Consider the following 16,848-nt stretch of genomic DNA (forward strand, 5'->3'; position numbering starts at 1 on the left):
GCTGTCACAAGGGCCAGGGTGCTCCAAGCCCCATCCAGCCTGGCCCTGGACGTTTCCAGGGATCCAGGAGCAGCCACAGCTTCTCTGGGAATTCCAGCCCAGCCCTCACCACCCTCCCAGCAGGAATTCCTTCCCAGTATCCCACCTAACCATTCCAATCTGTGCATCTTTAACTCATCACCTATTTCCATGGGAGAACTTGTTTTACATAAAATCTCTCCCTTTGGAGCACTAGGGGAGCTTTTCCCAACTGAATTCCCAACAGGAAAATGCCCGAGTGAGCCACTCCACTGCTGGCACTGGGAAGGATCCTGCTGCTCCCACACCTCCAGGGAATCCCAGATGGAATTACTGCTGCAGGAGAGGGCAGCTCCTCCTGTGTGCCTTGAGCTGCTCTGCTGGAAGGTTCCCACTCCTCCCTGGGGAACTCTGGTGAGAGATCCCGGCCTGTTCCCTTTTCCTGCCCCACGATGAGCGTGCAGTGTGGCACTTCCACTGGGAATTTCCTGCAACAGCCACAGCAGAGCCTAGGAGAACAGGGAAAGAGGAGTTCCATGCTCTTCCCAGCAATTACGGACGTGAGATCAGGATCTGAGAGGCACTTTTTCCCAGCTGAACCTGGTTTTAGGGAGGATCCTGGCCAGCACACTGTGAATCCCAGGATCCCTGAGGCTGGAAAAGCCCTCCCAGACAAAAGGACAGGGAGATGTTCCTACCTTCAGTAGAAGTTTCTTCAAATGTGAAATCTCCTCCACGAACGGAGAAACATTTGGGTTACAGTTCCTGGAATAGACCCAGCTTCAGGAAATGGTTTTCATCCAGTGTGAATTCCTTTGCAAGCTTCCAATCCTGGAAAAGATTTTTAAAAGTTACCAATAACCAAAGGTACCTGGGGGCCAAAGGTTTTTCATTTTTTCCCTAAATGAGCTTTCACAGAACCTTTCAGCACAAAGGAAGATCACAAGGACTGACAGCCCCTGCCAAAGCATCACCAGCAGGCCACTCAGGATCCTCCTAGTTATCCCAGTTTCCCCCCTCCTGCAGCACTGGGTAAATGTGAACTGCTCAGCCCTGGAAGTGTCCAAGGCCAGGCTGGATGAGGCTCAGAACAACCACAGATAGCAGAACGGGATCACAGAGGAAGAGCCAAGCCTGGCTCAGCCCATGAGCTCCCCCGCAACTCCAGAGCTGGGCTTTAACCAATCTCCTGAAATCCAGGAATTCCTGGTGTGCTGTGGGGTACACCCAAACAGAGACCAACCAGCAGCAGGTCCCCATATCAAATGGAAATTAAATGTAATGTGAAAATAAATGTATTTCCTCATCATCCAAACAGTGATTACTTAACTGGAGGTACAACATTCACCCAAACCAAGGGCATTGATCTGAACAAAAACTGTTCAGGATTTTATTTCTAAACTTTAACGCCTTTTTATCTGGAAGCTGTGTCCCAAAGTCTTTGACAGAGTCCCAGATTTAGGGAGGTTGGAAAAGCCCTCCCAGCCCATCCAGTCCCAGCTGTGCCCAATCCCCACCTTATCCCCAGTCCAGAGCCCTGAATGCCACCTCCAGGAATTCCTTGGAAACCTCCAGGGATGGGCACTTCAAACCTCCCTGGGCAGCCCCTTCCAAGGCCTGACCCCTTTCCATGGGGAAATTCCTGCTGATGTCCACCCCGAGCCTCCCCTGGCCCAGCCTGAGGCCGCTCCCTCTCCTCCTGTCCCTGTTCCCTGGAGCACAGCCCGACCCCTGCCATGAGCAGGGACACCTCCAACAAGAACATCCTCAGCAATTCTCTGCTGGGCCACAAACACCAAGAGTTCCATAAAATTCTGCACAATTCTGGCTTAAATGGACAGTGGTGCTTTGGAGAGCTCAAGGCTGGAAAAGCCATGGAAGAACACATGGAATTCTCACAATGCACAGAAGCTGTTCCAGGGACAGGAGCAAAGAGGGGTCTGGGAGGGAGAACTTGTCTCAGTCTCAGTCGGCTGTGCATTCCACAGCCATGGAGCTCAGGAATGGGTTGGGTGGGAAGGGACCCCCAGAGCCCCTGCAGTGCCACCCCTGCCATGGCAGGGACACCTCCCACTGTCCCAGGCTGCTCCAGCCCCACTGCCCAGCCTGGCCTGGGGCACTGCCAGGGATGCAGGGGCAGCCCCAGCTGCTCTGGGCACCTGTGCCAGGGCCTGCCCACCCTGCCCGGCAGGAATTTGTTCCAAATATCCAACCTGAACCTCTCTCCATCAGTTCTCACAGGCACTGCACGTCCCTGCAGAGGCAGGACACCAAGGGATCCAGCCTGGCCGACCCCAGCAAGCCCCGGGCTCCAGCACATCCTCATGGGAACGGCTCCAGAGAGCCTCCAGGGACACCTGGACACAGCCAGCACTCCTGCCACCCCCGTGTCACTGCCATGTCACCACAGCCAGCACTCCCTGCCACCACCCCATGTCACTGCCGTGTCACCACAGCCAGCACTCCCTGCCACCATCCCATGTCACTCTGTGTCACCATAGCCAGCACTCCCTGTGTGTGTCACCACCCCATGTCACTTTGTGTCACCACAGTCAGCACTCCCTGTCACTGCCATGTCACCTCAGCCAGCACTCCTGCCACCACCCCATGTCACTGCTGTGTCACCTCAGCCAGCACTCCTGCCACCACCCTGTGTTACTGCTGTGTCACCTCAGCCAGCACTCCTGCCACCACCCCATGTCACTGCTTTGTCACCAGCACACATCTGCTGGCCAAGGGACACGCCTGGTGACACCAGCAGCTGCTGGCACTGCTCCTCAGGGGCAAGGGCTGACACAGCTCCTGATGATCACAATTCCCTCACATCCAGCCTTCATTCCCACAGCAGCCAAACCCTGCCGAGGTGTCAGGACCGACACGGCAGCAGAATCGGAGCCGTGTCTCCCTCAGGAGGAGCATTGGCCAAATGCCCACAGAACTCACCTGAAGTTTAGTGGGAACAAAACCCAAAGGAGTTCAAGAGGCTGCTGATCTGCAGCTCTTCCATGAGACAGCAGCTGGTCCCAAATATCCCAAATATACACAAAGAGCTGTGGCTGTCATTGGAAAGACACGGCCCCAAAAATATGAACAAATTGAAAATATCAATCAAGGGTGAAAGTCCATTTTGTATAAATCAGGGGATCATGGAATGGTTTGGGTGGGAAGGACCTTAAAGCTCACCCAGTGAGCCAGCCCTGCCATGGCAGGGACACCTTCCACTGTCCCAGGGTGCCCCAAGCCCCAGTGTCAAACCTGGCCTGGGACACCGCCAGGGATGGGGCCAGAGTTTGCAGGGATATGGTTCAGCTCCAAGCACATGAATGAAATCAAAGTGTGTTGCAGCTTTTCCACACATCTGTGTGCCAATACCCCATGAACAGAGCCCACCTTCCCCACCTTGGCCACACCTTCCATGCCTTAGGACAGATGGTCCCAAGATATTCCGCAGCCTTTCCATGGAATCCACTCAGGCAGGTAAGGAAAGCTCGTTACTGAGCAGACTAAAACCCACTAAAAACCTCTCCAGTGCCTTTGGAAAAGCATTTACACATTAGCAAGTCATGAACAACTGTTCAGTATATCCCAGCTCCTCTCTCAAGCTCTCCTCAGGGAACTCCCACCTGGACCAGCCCTGCTGGAGGATCTGCAGAGCCCAGGAACAGCAGACCCGCTGTCCCTGTGGCTATTCCTGTGAGAACATGTGCCAGGTGCTGTGTGTGTAACACATCCCTGCTGGACATGGGGGTCAGAGCCCATCCCAGAGCCTGCACCAGGACCCCTGAGCCCAACCAGCAGGGACAGGGATGGGCTCCGGCAGAGCCTGGATCCTTCCCTGTGTCCCTCTGCTTAAGGGAGCTGGCAATTAAACAGCCAGCACGTGGATGGAAGCACACAACTGTCCTTGGACTCGTGGAGTCATGGAATATCCTGAGCTGGAGGGGATCCATGGGGATCACCACAGATCCTGTCCCTGGGAGCGCTGTCCAAACACCCCTGGAGCTCCAGCAGCTGTGGGGCCGGGACCATGCCCTGCTCAGTGCCCAGCACCCTCTGGGGAAGAACCTGTTCCTGAGATCCCACCTGACCCTCCCTGCCAGGGGCTCCTCCCGCTCCGTGCCAGCTGTTCCGGGGAAGACGGGAGAAGGGATGCACAGAGGCTAAACACCCCTTCCCCAGGAGAAGGGATGCACAGAGGCTAAACACCCCTTCCCCAGGAGAAGGGATGCACAGAGGCTGAACACCCCTTCCCCAGGGAGAAGGGATGCACAGAGGCTGAACACCCCTTCCCCAGGGAGAAGGGATGCACAGAGGCTGAACACCCCTTCCCCAGGGAGAAGGGATGCACAGAGGCTGAACACCCCTTCCCCAGGGAGAAGGGATGCACAGAGGCTGAACACCCCTTCCCCAGGAGAAGGGATGCACAGAGGCTGAACACCCCTTCCCCAGGGAGAAGGGATGCACAGAGGCTGAACACCCCTTCCCCAGGGAGAAGGGATGCACAGAGGCTGGAATGACCCTTCCCCAGGAGAAGGGATGCACAGAGGCTGAACACCCCTTCCCCAGGGAGAAGGGATGCACAGAGGCTGAACACCCCTTCCCCAGGGAGAAGGGATGCACAGAGGCTGAACACCCCTTCCCCAGGGAGAAGGGATGCACAGAGGCTGAACACCCCTTCCCTGAGGAGAAGGGATGCACAGAGGCTGAACACCCCTTCCCCAGGGAGAAGGGATGCACAGAGGCTGAACACCCCTTCCCTGAGGAGAAGGGATGCACAGAGGCTGAACACCCCTTCCCCAGGGAGAAGGGATGCACAGAGGCTGAACACCCCTTCCCAATGAGAAGGGATGCACAGAGGCTGGAATGACCCTTCCCTGAGGAGAAGGGATGCACAGAGGCTGAACACCCCTTCCCTGAGGAGAAGGGATGCACAGAGGATGGAACGCCCCTTCCCCAGGAGAAGGGATAAACAGAGGATGGAATGACCCTTCCCCAGGGAGAAGGGATAAACAGAGGATGGAATGACCCTTCCCCAGGGAGAAGGGATGCACAGAGGCTGGAATGACCCTTCCCCAGGAGAAGGGATGCACAGAGGCTGGAATGACCCTTCGCCAGGAGAAGGGATGCACAGAGGCTGGAATGACCCTTCCCCAGGAGAAGGGATGCACAGAGGCTGAACACCCCTTCCCTGAGGAGAAGGGATGCACAGAGGCTGGAATGACCCTTCCCCAGGAGAAGGGATGCACAGAGGCTGGAATGACCCTTCCCCAGGAGAAGGGATGCACAGAGGATGGAATGACCCTTCCCCAGGGAGAAGGGATGCACAGAGGATGGAATGACCCTTCCCTGAGGTGAATCCATACCCACTATTGCTCTGAGCCAACTACAAGGAAAGGGTTCTTTGGCTGCTAAAGGAACTGGAAGAGGATGAGGAGAATCAGGAATTCCTCAATAAAAACAATCAAAAGGTCCTTTTAACCCTTAAACATGAATCTCATGAGAGGAACAGAATTCCTGCCTTTCCCATACATCCCATGGCACATCCCAGGAGGCAGCAGTGGGATGGGAGCCTTTGAAAAAGGACAGGCACGTACAAAACCCGGCTATTTTTAACAAAATTTAAAGTCTTCCCACTGCCTCAGTTACTTTATCATGGTTGATCAGAACTATCAGCCCAGATGAGCTAAATTCAACCTTTTATATAAGTTAGAACTTCCCTCAAGAACTTCACTGATAAAGAAAGAGTTTGAGCTGTTGGAATTAAGGAAAAGCAGCATTTTCCAAGCTACCTGCACTGCTGACAGGAGAACGGAACAACCACAAACTCATTGTCCACTCACATATATTTTGGGATTTATTCAGCCTCTTCCCACCTGCTTTAAGAGCAGCCCCAACAGAATTCCTCAGGCTGGAAAAGCCCTCCCAGCCCATCCAGTCCAAACTGGGCCCAATGCCCACCTTGTCCCCAGCCCAGAGCCCTGAGTGCCACCTCCAGGAATTCCCTGGACACCTCCAGGGATGGGGACTCCAAACATCCCTGGGCAGCCCCTTCCATGGCTAAACACAGTCAAAGGAAAAAAAAAAAATCCCAGCCTAAACCAGTTGGACTTTCCAGCTTCTTCTCTCCAGCAGGAGTGAGTGATGCAAAGACTGGGAAAAATGGCCCAGAGGTTTTCCCATTTTGGGGATTTTATACCATCAACACCTGCATCGACTTTCTGAACTTGGGGTTTTATGACACCTTCAGCTCTTCCCTAACCCTCCTTGTCTCTGCCAAGAATTCAGGGATTAAAGGGTGGAAGAGCTGTAAAACCATCCAGGCACCACCCCAATGCTCAGTCAGAACGGCCAAGTGACCACAAACACCAACTGACCAACATGGTCACTCCAGGCAGTCCTGATTAGTTCTAACCCACAAACTCCTGCAGCCCATTCCTGACTCCACACAGCCCAGGGGTCACTGGGATGGGCTCTGGTCTCTGCTGCTTCCTCATTTCCAGTAAATAAATATATAAATAAATACATGAAGATCCTTCCACCAACTCTTCTGAACCTCAGCCATAATACGGGAATTAAAATATTCCCAGAGCCACTGGTTCTAACAGTAAATAAACAACAGCTGAGATAAACTGCTGGACAGAGTCCAGAGACCATGGAGCTGCTCCAGGGAGAGCTCAGAGCCCCTTCCACAGCTTAAAGGGGCTCCAGGAGAGCTGCAGAGGGACTGGGGACAAGGCCTGCAGGGACAGGACAAGGGGGTGCCCATGGCAGGGACACCTCCCACTGTCCCAGGCTGCTCCAGCCTCAGTGACCAGCCTGGCCTTGGGCACTGCCAGGGATCCAGGGGCAGCCCCAGCTGCTCTGGCAATTCCAGCCCAGCCAGGAATTCCCAATTCCCAAGATCCCATCCAGCCCTACCCTCTGGCAATTTTCTGGAGCTCCTGTTCCATCCCATGAAGGAGCAGCCAGCCCACCCCTCTCTGCCCAAACACTGCTGGCTGCTCCCAGCTCCGGCTCATCCCTAAATCCACTCCTCCTGGCAAACATCATTTCAACTCTTCCTTCATCAACTCAGGGTCAGAGCAACAGCAAATTTCTTTTCCTCTGCATGTGGACATTTGGAAAACGATACACAAATCATGAGATCCCTGGAATGATCCTGGTAACTGGAGAAGCCACCAAGACCAGTTACTATTTTAAACTCTTGGCCAAGCTCTGGGAATCTTCCACAGGAACTGACCCAGCACAGAACCAGCACCTTGTGCTGCCAGAGTCTGCTCCAAATCTTTTCAAATCTCCATGGAGCTGTGCCAGGGGAGGGATAGGATGGACATCAGGAAAGGCTCTTTTCCAAGGGTGCTGGGCACTGCCCAGGCTCCCCAGGGAATGGGCACGGCCCCAGAGTTCCAGGAGCGTTTGGACACTGCTGCCAGGGATGCCCAGGCTGGGATTGTTGGGGTGTCTGTGCAGGGCCAGGAGCTGGATCTGTGATCCCTGTGGGTCCCCTCCTGCTCAGGAGATCCCATGGTTCTGTGATTCAGGTACACCACAGGATGGACGTGCAGCTGCTGTGGTTTTCCAGTCAGACACTTAAACCACAGCAGGTCTGTCCCCAAGGTCAGGCAGCCCTGGGTGAGGAAACACAGCCCAGGATTCCCAGTGCAGTCACTGAGGGCAATGACCTGCCCACACCTGCAAGCAGAGGGGCTGCTGTTGTTGTTGTTGTTATGGTTATCCCAGCCCAGTGCTGCCTGGGAAGAAGCTGGAGCCGGCAGTGCATCACCTGCAGGGATATGGAGGGTGCCCAGGTGTCCCACTGCTGCCTGGTGACTCCCAGGGCAGGGACAGGGTCACTCCCAGCCCTTTCCCAGCTCCTGCTGCACAGCCCTCCCTCCCTGCCCAGCTGGAAGCTAGCCCTGATCCATCCCCAGACCTGTCAAGCACTCCCAGGAAAGCAGGCGAGGAGCGGTGCCAGGCTCATACATAACACCCCACTGCCACCTCACAACAATTTACACTCGCCAGTATTTTTATCCCCAAGCTCTTCCCAAGAAATTGGATCATTTGGGTTATCAACATTTCTCGACTGCACAATTTCACTTGCCTAAAAAGGACCCAACTTTCCTTGAGAGACAAGCAAACACCATCCAAAATTCAGAGCAAATGTAAATGTCTCGGGTCAGCCCTGACGGGGGCTGCAGGCACATCTGAGTCCTCCACCTGTGAGTGCTGGACAAGGGAGACAGGAAGTCACCATCCTGCAGGAATTCAGCAGGAATTTCCCCATGGAACAGGGTCAGGCCTTGGCAGGGGCTGCCTAGGAAGCTTTGGAATCCCCATCCCTGGAGGTGTCCAAGGAATTCCTGGAGGTGGCACTCAGAGCTCTGGGCTGGGGACAAGGTGAGCACTAGGCACAGCTTGGACTCGGTGATCCCAGAGGGCTTTTCCAGCCTCAGTATTTCTGGGATTCAGTCTGCCAGGGGAAGAGAATCATGAGCTACTCAGTTATTTCAGAGCTCTCTCAACTTCCTTAGGCTCCCAGCTCAGACTCCTGAGGAACACACTCTGTCTCTGCTTCCAAGATGGAATAATTCCCATATTCATCTTTAACATAGCAAAGATTGAATCCAAGACCTTTGTGGATTTCTCTTCAGAGGAATGGCAGAGGCACCAAGGATGGTGAGAAACTCCAAAGGAGGAAAGGAAATGCTTCCTACATAAATCCTGGAGCTCAAGGCCAGGCTGGATGGGGCTTGCAGCAGCCTGGGGCAGTGGAAGGTGTCCCTGCCATGGCAGGGATGGCACTGGAGGGCCTTTGAGGTCCTTTCCCACCCATAGCAGTCTGGGATTCCACAATTCCATGAACCCAGCCCCTCTGTTCTCAAATTACACCATGCCAGGAGCCCATCCCATCCAGCCATGAGGAACAGCCAAGGGACAGGACCTGTGGAAGATTCTCCACCTAGGGGCAGCTCTGGGACACCCTCCCAAGCGGCAGCACAAAATTAAAACAGCTCCTTTGACATCAGGATTTTACATAACTCCATTCTCATTCAGCAGCATTCCCTTTGCTCCCTGCCTTGCTCATTTGCTCGATTCTTATTGGAATCCCTGATAAAGGCAAAGCAGGACACACCGGAGTCCTTGAGGCAGTGATCCCAACTCACTGGGGGTTCATTATTGCCACACAGCCCCAAAAGAGGTGTTTCAGCTTCCTGAGACATTCCCTGGCCCAAGCTGCTTATTGAAAATCACCTGGATACACTTAAAATTCACAGATAAAATTTCAACCAAATAGTTCACCAGTTTGCCAAGAATCTGCTTTTGTTTTCCCCTTGTGAGCTATGAAGATGAATTTCTTCACTATTCCTTAACATCGGACAAATTAAAAAAGATCTCTGCATTTGCATTACAAAATCCTGGCACCATTTAGGCTGGAAAAGCCCTCCAAAGCCACCCAGTAGAGGGATGGGACTCCAAAGCTCCCTGGGCAGCTGTGCCAGTGCTGGACAGCCTTTCCAGGAGGAAATTCCCCAAAATCCACCCTGAGCCTCCCCTGGCCCAGCCTGAGGCCGTTCCCTCTCCTCCTGTCCCTGTTCCCTGGAGCACAGCCTGACCCCCCCGGCTGTCCCCTCCTGGCAGGGACTTGTGCAGAGCCACAAGGTCCCCCCTGAGCCTCCTTTGCTCCAGGCTCAGCCCCTTCCCAGCTCCCTCGGCCTCTCCTGGGGCTCCAGCCCCTTCCCAGCTCCATTCCCTGGACCCTCTCCAGCCCCTCCAGGGCTCTCCTGGCAGGAGGGGCCCGGAGCTGTCCCCACGATTCCAGGGGGTCCCTCAGCAGGGCCAGCACAGGGGACAGTCCCTGCCCTGGGGCTGTGCCCACACCGGGGCTGCCACAGCCCAGGGGCCATCGGCCTCCTGCCCCGCTGGCCACCCTGGGCTCGTGCCCAGCCGCTGGCACAGCACCCCAGGGCCTTTCCCAGCTCTCCAGCCCCCCTGCCCCAGCCTGGAGTGCCCCAGGGGCTTGGGCTGACCCAGGGCAGCACCTGGCACTTGGCCTGGCTGTCCCTCACCCTGCTGGCATCAGCCCATGGATCCAGCCTGTCCCCACCCCTCTGCAGAGCTCCCACATCCCACCCAGCTCAGTGCCACCCGATGTTCCCTAGCCAGCAGCAGGAAACCACAGGCACAGTGGGATGCTGCTCTGCATGGAAAGGGGCTGTGCTGGGTTTGTTCTTTAACAAAAAGCTGCCCCTGGCAATAAACCCTTGAAGGCCTCTGTGTTGGACAAATGTGCACTCGAAATGAAGAGCTCCTTCTAATCCTTCCCGGCTTCTGAAGCTCCCAAAGAAAGAGATGATATCAGGAGTACTTTGTTTTGATCATCAACCTTATCCTCACCCAGTATCTCGTTAAGCAGCCTCCTAATTGCTGCCCTACCCCATGCTAAAGACAGAATTTGCACAGCTTCTTGATTTAAATGTTACTTTTTAATTAACTGCTCCACACCCAGACACGAAGAAATCGAAACCACAGCACTTCAAAAGCTGCAGGAAAAAGCGGCAGAGAAGGATCCCAAATGCTCGGGAAACAGAACAGCACAAAAAAGGCCTTTTTTACCAGCTCAGTGCACACAGAGCTCAATACATCCCTAAAATTCACCTCTGTGTGCTGCTGGGCTCACATCAGCTCTGAGGGCAGAGGAATCTCCCAGTTTGTGATCTGTATTTCAGCAATAATTCAGCAGGATTGGTATTCCCCTGCTCCTCTGGGCTGACGGCCCCACGGAAGCAACATCAGTCCCAAGGAACCCCGGGGAGACTCTAGGCTTCCCATTAAACATCAGCCTTTGAGTGTGAGATTTGCAACTGTATTTGAATATTAAACTAGCAAAACAAAGTCCTGGGGTGCTTGAAGCGTTGATTTCCATCCCTTGCAGGACTCCAGGCTCCTCCCTCTCGGCCTGCCTGGATCACTTTGATGCCGCTCAGGGCTGGCTACTCTGTCTGCTCTGAGCAACAAGTGACATTTTCTCCTGGGTCACCACAGCTCAGCCCCACAGAAATCCCCGTTCATGACCAGACTGGGATCTCAGAGCAGGGTGTTAGTTTTTACTGGGGTGCACAAGCAGCGTTCCACAGAAATCCCACTTTGTCCTTCCGTGGACCTTGGCTGTTTTCATCTTTGCTGCCCACACAGACTAAGGCGATGTTACAAAAGACACCTCTTTGTACTCAGACTGAGGGCCAGCATTTGCAAACTGAGATTTCCTGCTGCACCCCATGGGGAGATCAAGGGCTGCCCGTTCCACAGACGCCTATTTGATCAACACACGGCCTCAAGTGGCCCAGTGAAACAACTGCTGTGCTCCTTTCCTGGTCCTTCATCCCAGTTCAAAGCTCCCAAGGTGAGTTTGTGGCTGTACCTGCATCAGAACAGCCCGTCACACACACTGCAGTTCCTACCAGAATATTCCAACGCTCCTCCACCCACCAGACCCAGAACCGAGGCCCCAGCGAAGCAGAGCCCTCAAACAGGACATGAAATGAATGCCTTTTCATTTTCTCAAGCTTTCAGGGCATTACAGACACAGTCCATGCAAAGTTTAAGAAGATTTGCAGTTAAAAGAAATAAAGACTCTTCAGAAGGAGCACAGAATGGCTGAGGTTGGAAAAGAGCATCCAGTCCAAGCTGTGCCTGACCCCCACCTTGTCCCCAGCCCAGAGCCCTGAGTGCCACCTCCAGGAATTCCTTGGACACCTCCAGGAACAGGGACTCCAAAGCTCCCTGGGCAGCCCCGACCAAGGCCTGACCCCCTTTCTTTCCATGGGGAAATTTCTCCCTCTCTACCCAGTTCATCTTTCACAGGACAAGGCACCACCAGGCTGTTCTCCCTGCATGGCACCACTTAACCTCTATTTATGAGCCAGCCTTCATCCATCCTAAAACATCCTGAAAGGAAAACAATCCCTGAGAACTCTCAGACCCACCCGTAGGAGTTCCATGGGTTTTACCTGGACAAAGAAACATCAAAGCTCAACCTGCTCTGGGAATCCCAAACCAGCAGGGCACACTCCTGATCTGAGGCCACGGCTTGCTGGGTATTAAACCTGCATTGCTGGGAAAAAATGGGTTTCCTTTGCCATGAAGTATTAGCAGCAAAAAAATACTCAGCTGGATCATTCCCCCAAACTGGCTTCCAACATTGCTACAGGAATGTCTGAGCAGGGAGGGAGGGCAGGGAAGTGGGGAAGGATGGAGCAGCAGGAACGGGACAGCATTCCAGCTGAAATGTCCATCCAACTCGGGCTTGGAGCACTAATCCAAGGAGTCACTCACATTGGGACTGAATTCCCTCAATCACAAGCAAAACCACTCATAAAACCCATGGAATCTGTAGGGCAAGTGTTTCAAAATACTGAAAATTATGACATTTATTTTTCCAAGCTTAATAAAGAATCCTAGAGATTGGATCAACATTGGGAAAATAACTGAACATCCACCTTGCACAGATGATCATCAATAGCCCTCTTGATGATGGAAGCATGGAATGGTTTGGGTGGGGCTTGGAGTCCTCTCGGATAGTAAAGATGTCCCTGCCCTGGGCAGGGGTAGCAACAAGAGGGGCTTTAAGGTCCCAAACCATCCTGGGATCCCATGATTCCCCCCAGGAGTCTGAATGGGCCAACCCACAGGAATTGCAGCGATTTCCTCAGCAGGAATTGCCCCTGAAGCATAAAACCTAAACCCAGCAGGGCACTGCTCCTTTCAGCCAGGGCCCTGGAGATCCTCCTGCTTCCCCCAGCACTGGCCCTGCTGGTTGGCTGGTGGTGATTCCACCTGCTTTTCCCAAAATGACACATTCCTGACCAGGGCACTGTCCACAGCTCCAAACAAACTGGGATTACACAACAGGATTTTCCCCACGTGGCCAAAGTCTCCCGTGCCCGCCAGGTGATCCCGTCTCCCTTCACTGCTCCTTGGAAAACTCCAGTGCAAATCCAAGGATACACCCAACACTCCTCCTTGCTTTTCTCTTCTAAAACTAAAAATAACTCAACAGTTTTGTTCTTGGGAACTGCACTGCTTCATTCCAGCATTTGCTTCCAGGTATTTGAGAAAAGCACAAAGAAGCTCTGAGAATCCCAGGATCCCTGAGGCTGGGAAAGCCCTCCCAGCCCATCCAGTCCAAGCTGTGCCCAATGCCCACCTTGTCCCCAGCCCAGAGCCCCGAGTGCCACCTCCAGGAATTCCTTGGACACCTCCAGGAACAGGACCTCCCTAGGCAGCCCCTGTTAAGGCCTGACCACCCTTCCCATAAAGAAATTGCTGTTCATGCCCAAAATTCACCTGTCAAAAATGAAGCTGAAGTGGCCATTTTTATCCTGCAAGACACAACATTCCTCAGCAGAGCTGCTGCTGGAAATGGAGGGCAAAGCAGGAGCAGGGAGGCCATGGACACACCAGAAGCACTCCTCACATTAACATCACTGCCCTGTACCAGTTATGTCATGTGTCAGAACAAAGGTGACAGAAGGGAAGGAAAAACAGAAGGTTTGAAATTGCCTCTTTTGCAAGAGGAAGTTACAGTGCAACAGACATGAAAGGGGGTGCGCAGTCACTGCTCGCACCACACCCCAAACCCCACACCATCATCTGGCACCCTAAAGCCCCTTACAGCTTTTGGAAATGCCTTTGCTGCTTCATGCTTGAGTTTCCAGAGCCCTCAGTCACACACAGCAGTCTGGGACCAGCCATAATTAAATGGACTTTCTCTAAAGCAGAAATAAAAACTCAGCAAAATACTGATAAACTTCTTTTGAGCTTTGGCTCCTCCCCATGCCAGGTACTGAAGAAGGTGGGTAAACCCTGTCCTCTGCCAGAAGGACCTCAGAGCCCCTCCAGTGCCACCCCTGCCATGGCAGGGACACCTCCCACTGTCCCAGGCTGCTCCAGCCCCAGTGTCCAGCCTGGCCTTGGGCACTGCCAGGGATCCAGGGGCAGCCCCAGCTGCTCTGGGCACCTGTGCCAGGGCCTGCCCACCCTCCCAGGCAGGGTTTTTTTCCTAATATCCAATCTAAACCAATCCATCCCTACCCTCTGGCAGTGGGAAGCCATTCCCTGTGCCCTGGCACTCCAGTGCTGATTCAGGGTCCCTCTCTGGCTCTCCTGGATCCCTTCAGACCCTGGAAGGTGCTGTGAGGTCTCCACATGACCTTCCCTTCCCCAGGCTGAACATTCCCAACTCTCCCAGGCTGTCTCTGGAGGTGCTCCAGCCTCTGTATGAAGGTGCTGGGCTCCTCTGGACCTGCTCCAGCAGCTCCACGTCCTCCTGATGCCAGGAGCAGCAGAGCTGTGCCCCGCGCTCCTCACAGAACTGAAAACCAGCTGTGCTGGGCATGTGCACAACAACAACTTTAATCTGGTTCAGTGCTTTAGCCTTAGAGAGATCTCCATGGTTCTGAATCCCTTCCTGCTTCCAGCAGCAAACTCATCCACCCGCTGTGGAAGAGGGAGAAGGTTCCCAGGCAGAGCTCAGGGTTTGGACATGGCAAAACATCAGCGTCTCACAGTCACGGAATCGTTTAGGTTGGAAAAGCTCCTGGGGAGCACCCAGCCCAATCTCTTGTGCCGAGCACCTCCCAGGCTGCCTGACCCAGGTGAGGAGGTCCCTGCCCCTGTCCCAGCCCTGCAGGTGTCCCCTGCCCAGGCTGGGTCTCACCCATTGTGCAGATATTTATACTGGGGATGACTGATCCCAGTCAGTCACACAGATTCCCTGGGCAGGAGAGGAACGCTGGAGCACTTCTCCAGCACAACTCAGCTATTTCAGACCCCTGCACAGACAGGGAATGAGCACCTGGCTCCTTCACTGACTAAAAAAGGAACCCTGAACTGTTACCTCAGAAAGAGGGATTTACATCACAGAGGTGTGAACTTTGGGAGAGGTTCCAGCCCCTGGAAAGCCAAGGCAGAGTACGGAACACATTGCTGGGGGGAGGGGAAATACTTAGGAAGCCATGGAAGAAAATTTAAGATATACCATGGACAGTGTAACATTAAATAATGATATAGTAAATCAAGGAATCATAGAGTGGTTTGGGTGGGAAGGGACTTTAAAGACCATCTCATTCCAACTATGGCAAGGAAAAAGGACTAGGAGAATGCAGAAGAAGTAAATAACAACTGATCACAAAGAAAAACAACCTTCCAAATGAAAAATAAAAAGGAAACAAGCTGCAGAGCTAAGCAGAAGAAACATCTTTGGTGTTTTCCAATTTGCTAAATGGTGCAGACTGAGCACCTGCTCAGCAGGAATGAGCCTCAGTCCTGGCTCTGGGGCTGAGGGCTCTTAGGATAACCCAGATATTCCATTCCCTGGGCTGAGCTTGACTTAACTAAGACAGAATCATGCTGTTGTCAACACCACTGCAGCCCCACTGCTGCAACCCCATCACATTCCAGCCCCATATTCCAACTGCCCAGCAGAACTTCCAGCAGAGGGACTCGTGTTCAGTGAAGCAGGAGCGCAGAGTCATGGGATGGGTTTGGGTGGGAAGGGACCCCAGAGCCCCTGCAGTGCCACCCCTGCCATGGCAGGGACACCTCCCACTGTCCCAGGCTGCTCCAGCCCCAGTGCCCAGCCTGGCCTGGGGCACTGCCAGGGATCCAGGGGCAGCCCCAGCTGCTCTGGCAATTCCAGCCCAGCCAGGAATTCCTAATTCCCAAGATCCCATCCATCGCTGCCCTCTGGCAGTGGGAGCCATTCCCTGTGTCCTGTCCCTGCAGGCCTTGTCCCCAGTCCCTCTGCAGCTCTCCTGGAGCCCCTTTAGGCCCTGCCAGGGGCTCTGAGCTCTCCCTGGAGCCTTCTCTTGTCCAGGTGAACATTCCCAGCTCTCCCAGCCTGGCTGCAGACCAGAGGGGCTCTAGCACCTCCATGGCCTCTCTGGGTTCACTCCAGCAGCTCCAGGTCCCTCTGCTGCCGGGAGCTGCAGGCTCTCAGAGGCAGCAGCAGAAGCTCCCAGGGAGGGGAGGTGCCTGAGCCCTGCTCCCTGTGAGCCCGGCAGTGGCACAGCCACACCAGGAACATGTTGCACCATGACACTGACAGTGCCATCCAACCACGCCCTGGTTAAATCCCCAGGACAGCCCCGGCCCTGTCACTCTGCTCCTTCCTGGGTCCCACGTCCCCGTGTTGTCCCTGGTGCCAGCGTTGCCGTGCTGCTCCAGCTGCGGAGCTCCCGGCGCTGGCCCCGTGCCCGCGGCTCTGCCGCTGCCATCCTGCACGGACACGGCGCCAGCACAGGGCAGCCTGGCCTTGTGCCCGCTCCTGGCACGGTGCAACCGTGCCCTTCGTCCTCTGCCTCGGGGACACGGGGACAGTTTTCAACCTGTGAGCTCACAGGCTCAATTATCCTTCTCAAAGAAAAGAAATCCATCTTAACATGAAAGAATTCAATTAAACGGTGTCCCGGGGGATCTGCCGAGGGAAGAGAACACAAATAAACAGCTAAGGAAACACAACCTCCTCATCCCAGCCCACTGCAGAGCCAAGCAAGGAGCTGGAACAAGCTGCAGGCCGTGCAGGGCTACGAGAACGGAAGGAAAGGAAGAAACTGCCACATGGAAGAAAACCCCAAATGTCACAGCAGAGCCACTGGTGCATTCTCTGAGGTGTGACAGAACTCAGTCCTCACAAGGAATCAAAGGCAAAACTGAAACTGAAGCAGCTTCTTGTGTTTTATTTCCTTCTTCCTTCCTGTGGCTGCAGCAGCCAGACCATCCCCACTCCTGCAGGTTTGTGCCTCTCCCAGTGCGAGGCTCTGCTCTGCT

At 54.2% G+C, this 16,848-nt stretch overlaps 1 protein-coding gene across 2 annotated transcripts in view; it reads right to left on the reverse strand.

The window, feature by feature from the left end:
* PPP6R2 (protein phosphatase 6 regulatory subunit 2) overlaps positions 1 to 16,848 on the reverse strand; it is a 63,936-nt gene that overhangs the window by 35,736 nt on the left and 11,352 nt on the right. For both annotated transcript variants that reach the window (XM_053943453.1, XM_053943454.1), the window contains exon 2: positions 717 to 849. The gene's annotated coding sequence lies outside the window, so the exon portion shown is untranslated. The remainder of the gene's footprint in view (positions 1 to 716; positions 850 to 16,848) is intronic.

This window comes from Vidua chalybeata, chromosome 5 (assembly GCF_026979565.1).
Source record: "Vidua chalybeata isolate OUT-0048 chromosome 5, bVidCha1 merged haplotype, whole genome shotgun sequence".
In the NCBI taxonomy this organism is placed as follows: Eukaryota; Metazoa; Chordata; class Aves; order Passeriformes; family Viduidae; genus Vidua; species Vidua chalybeata.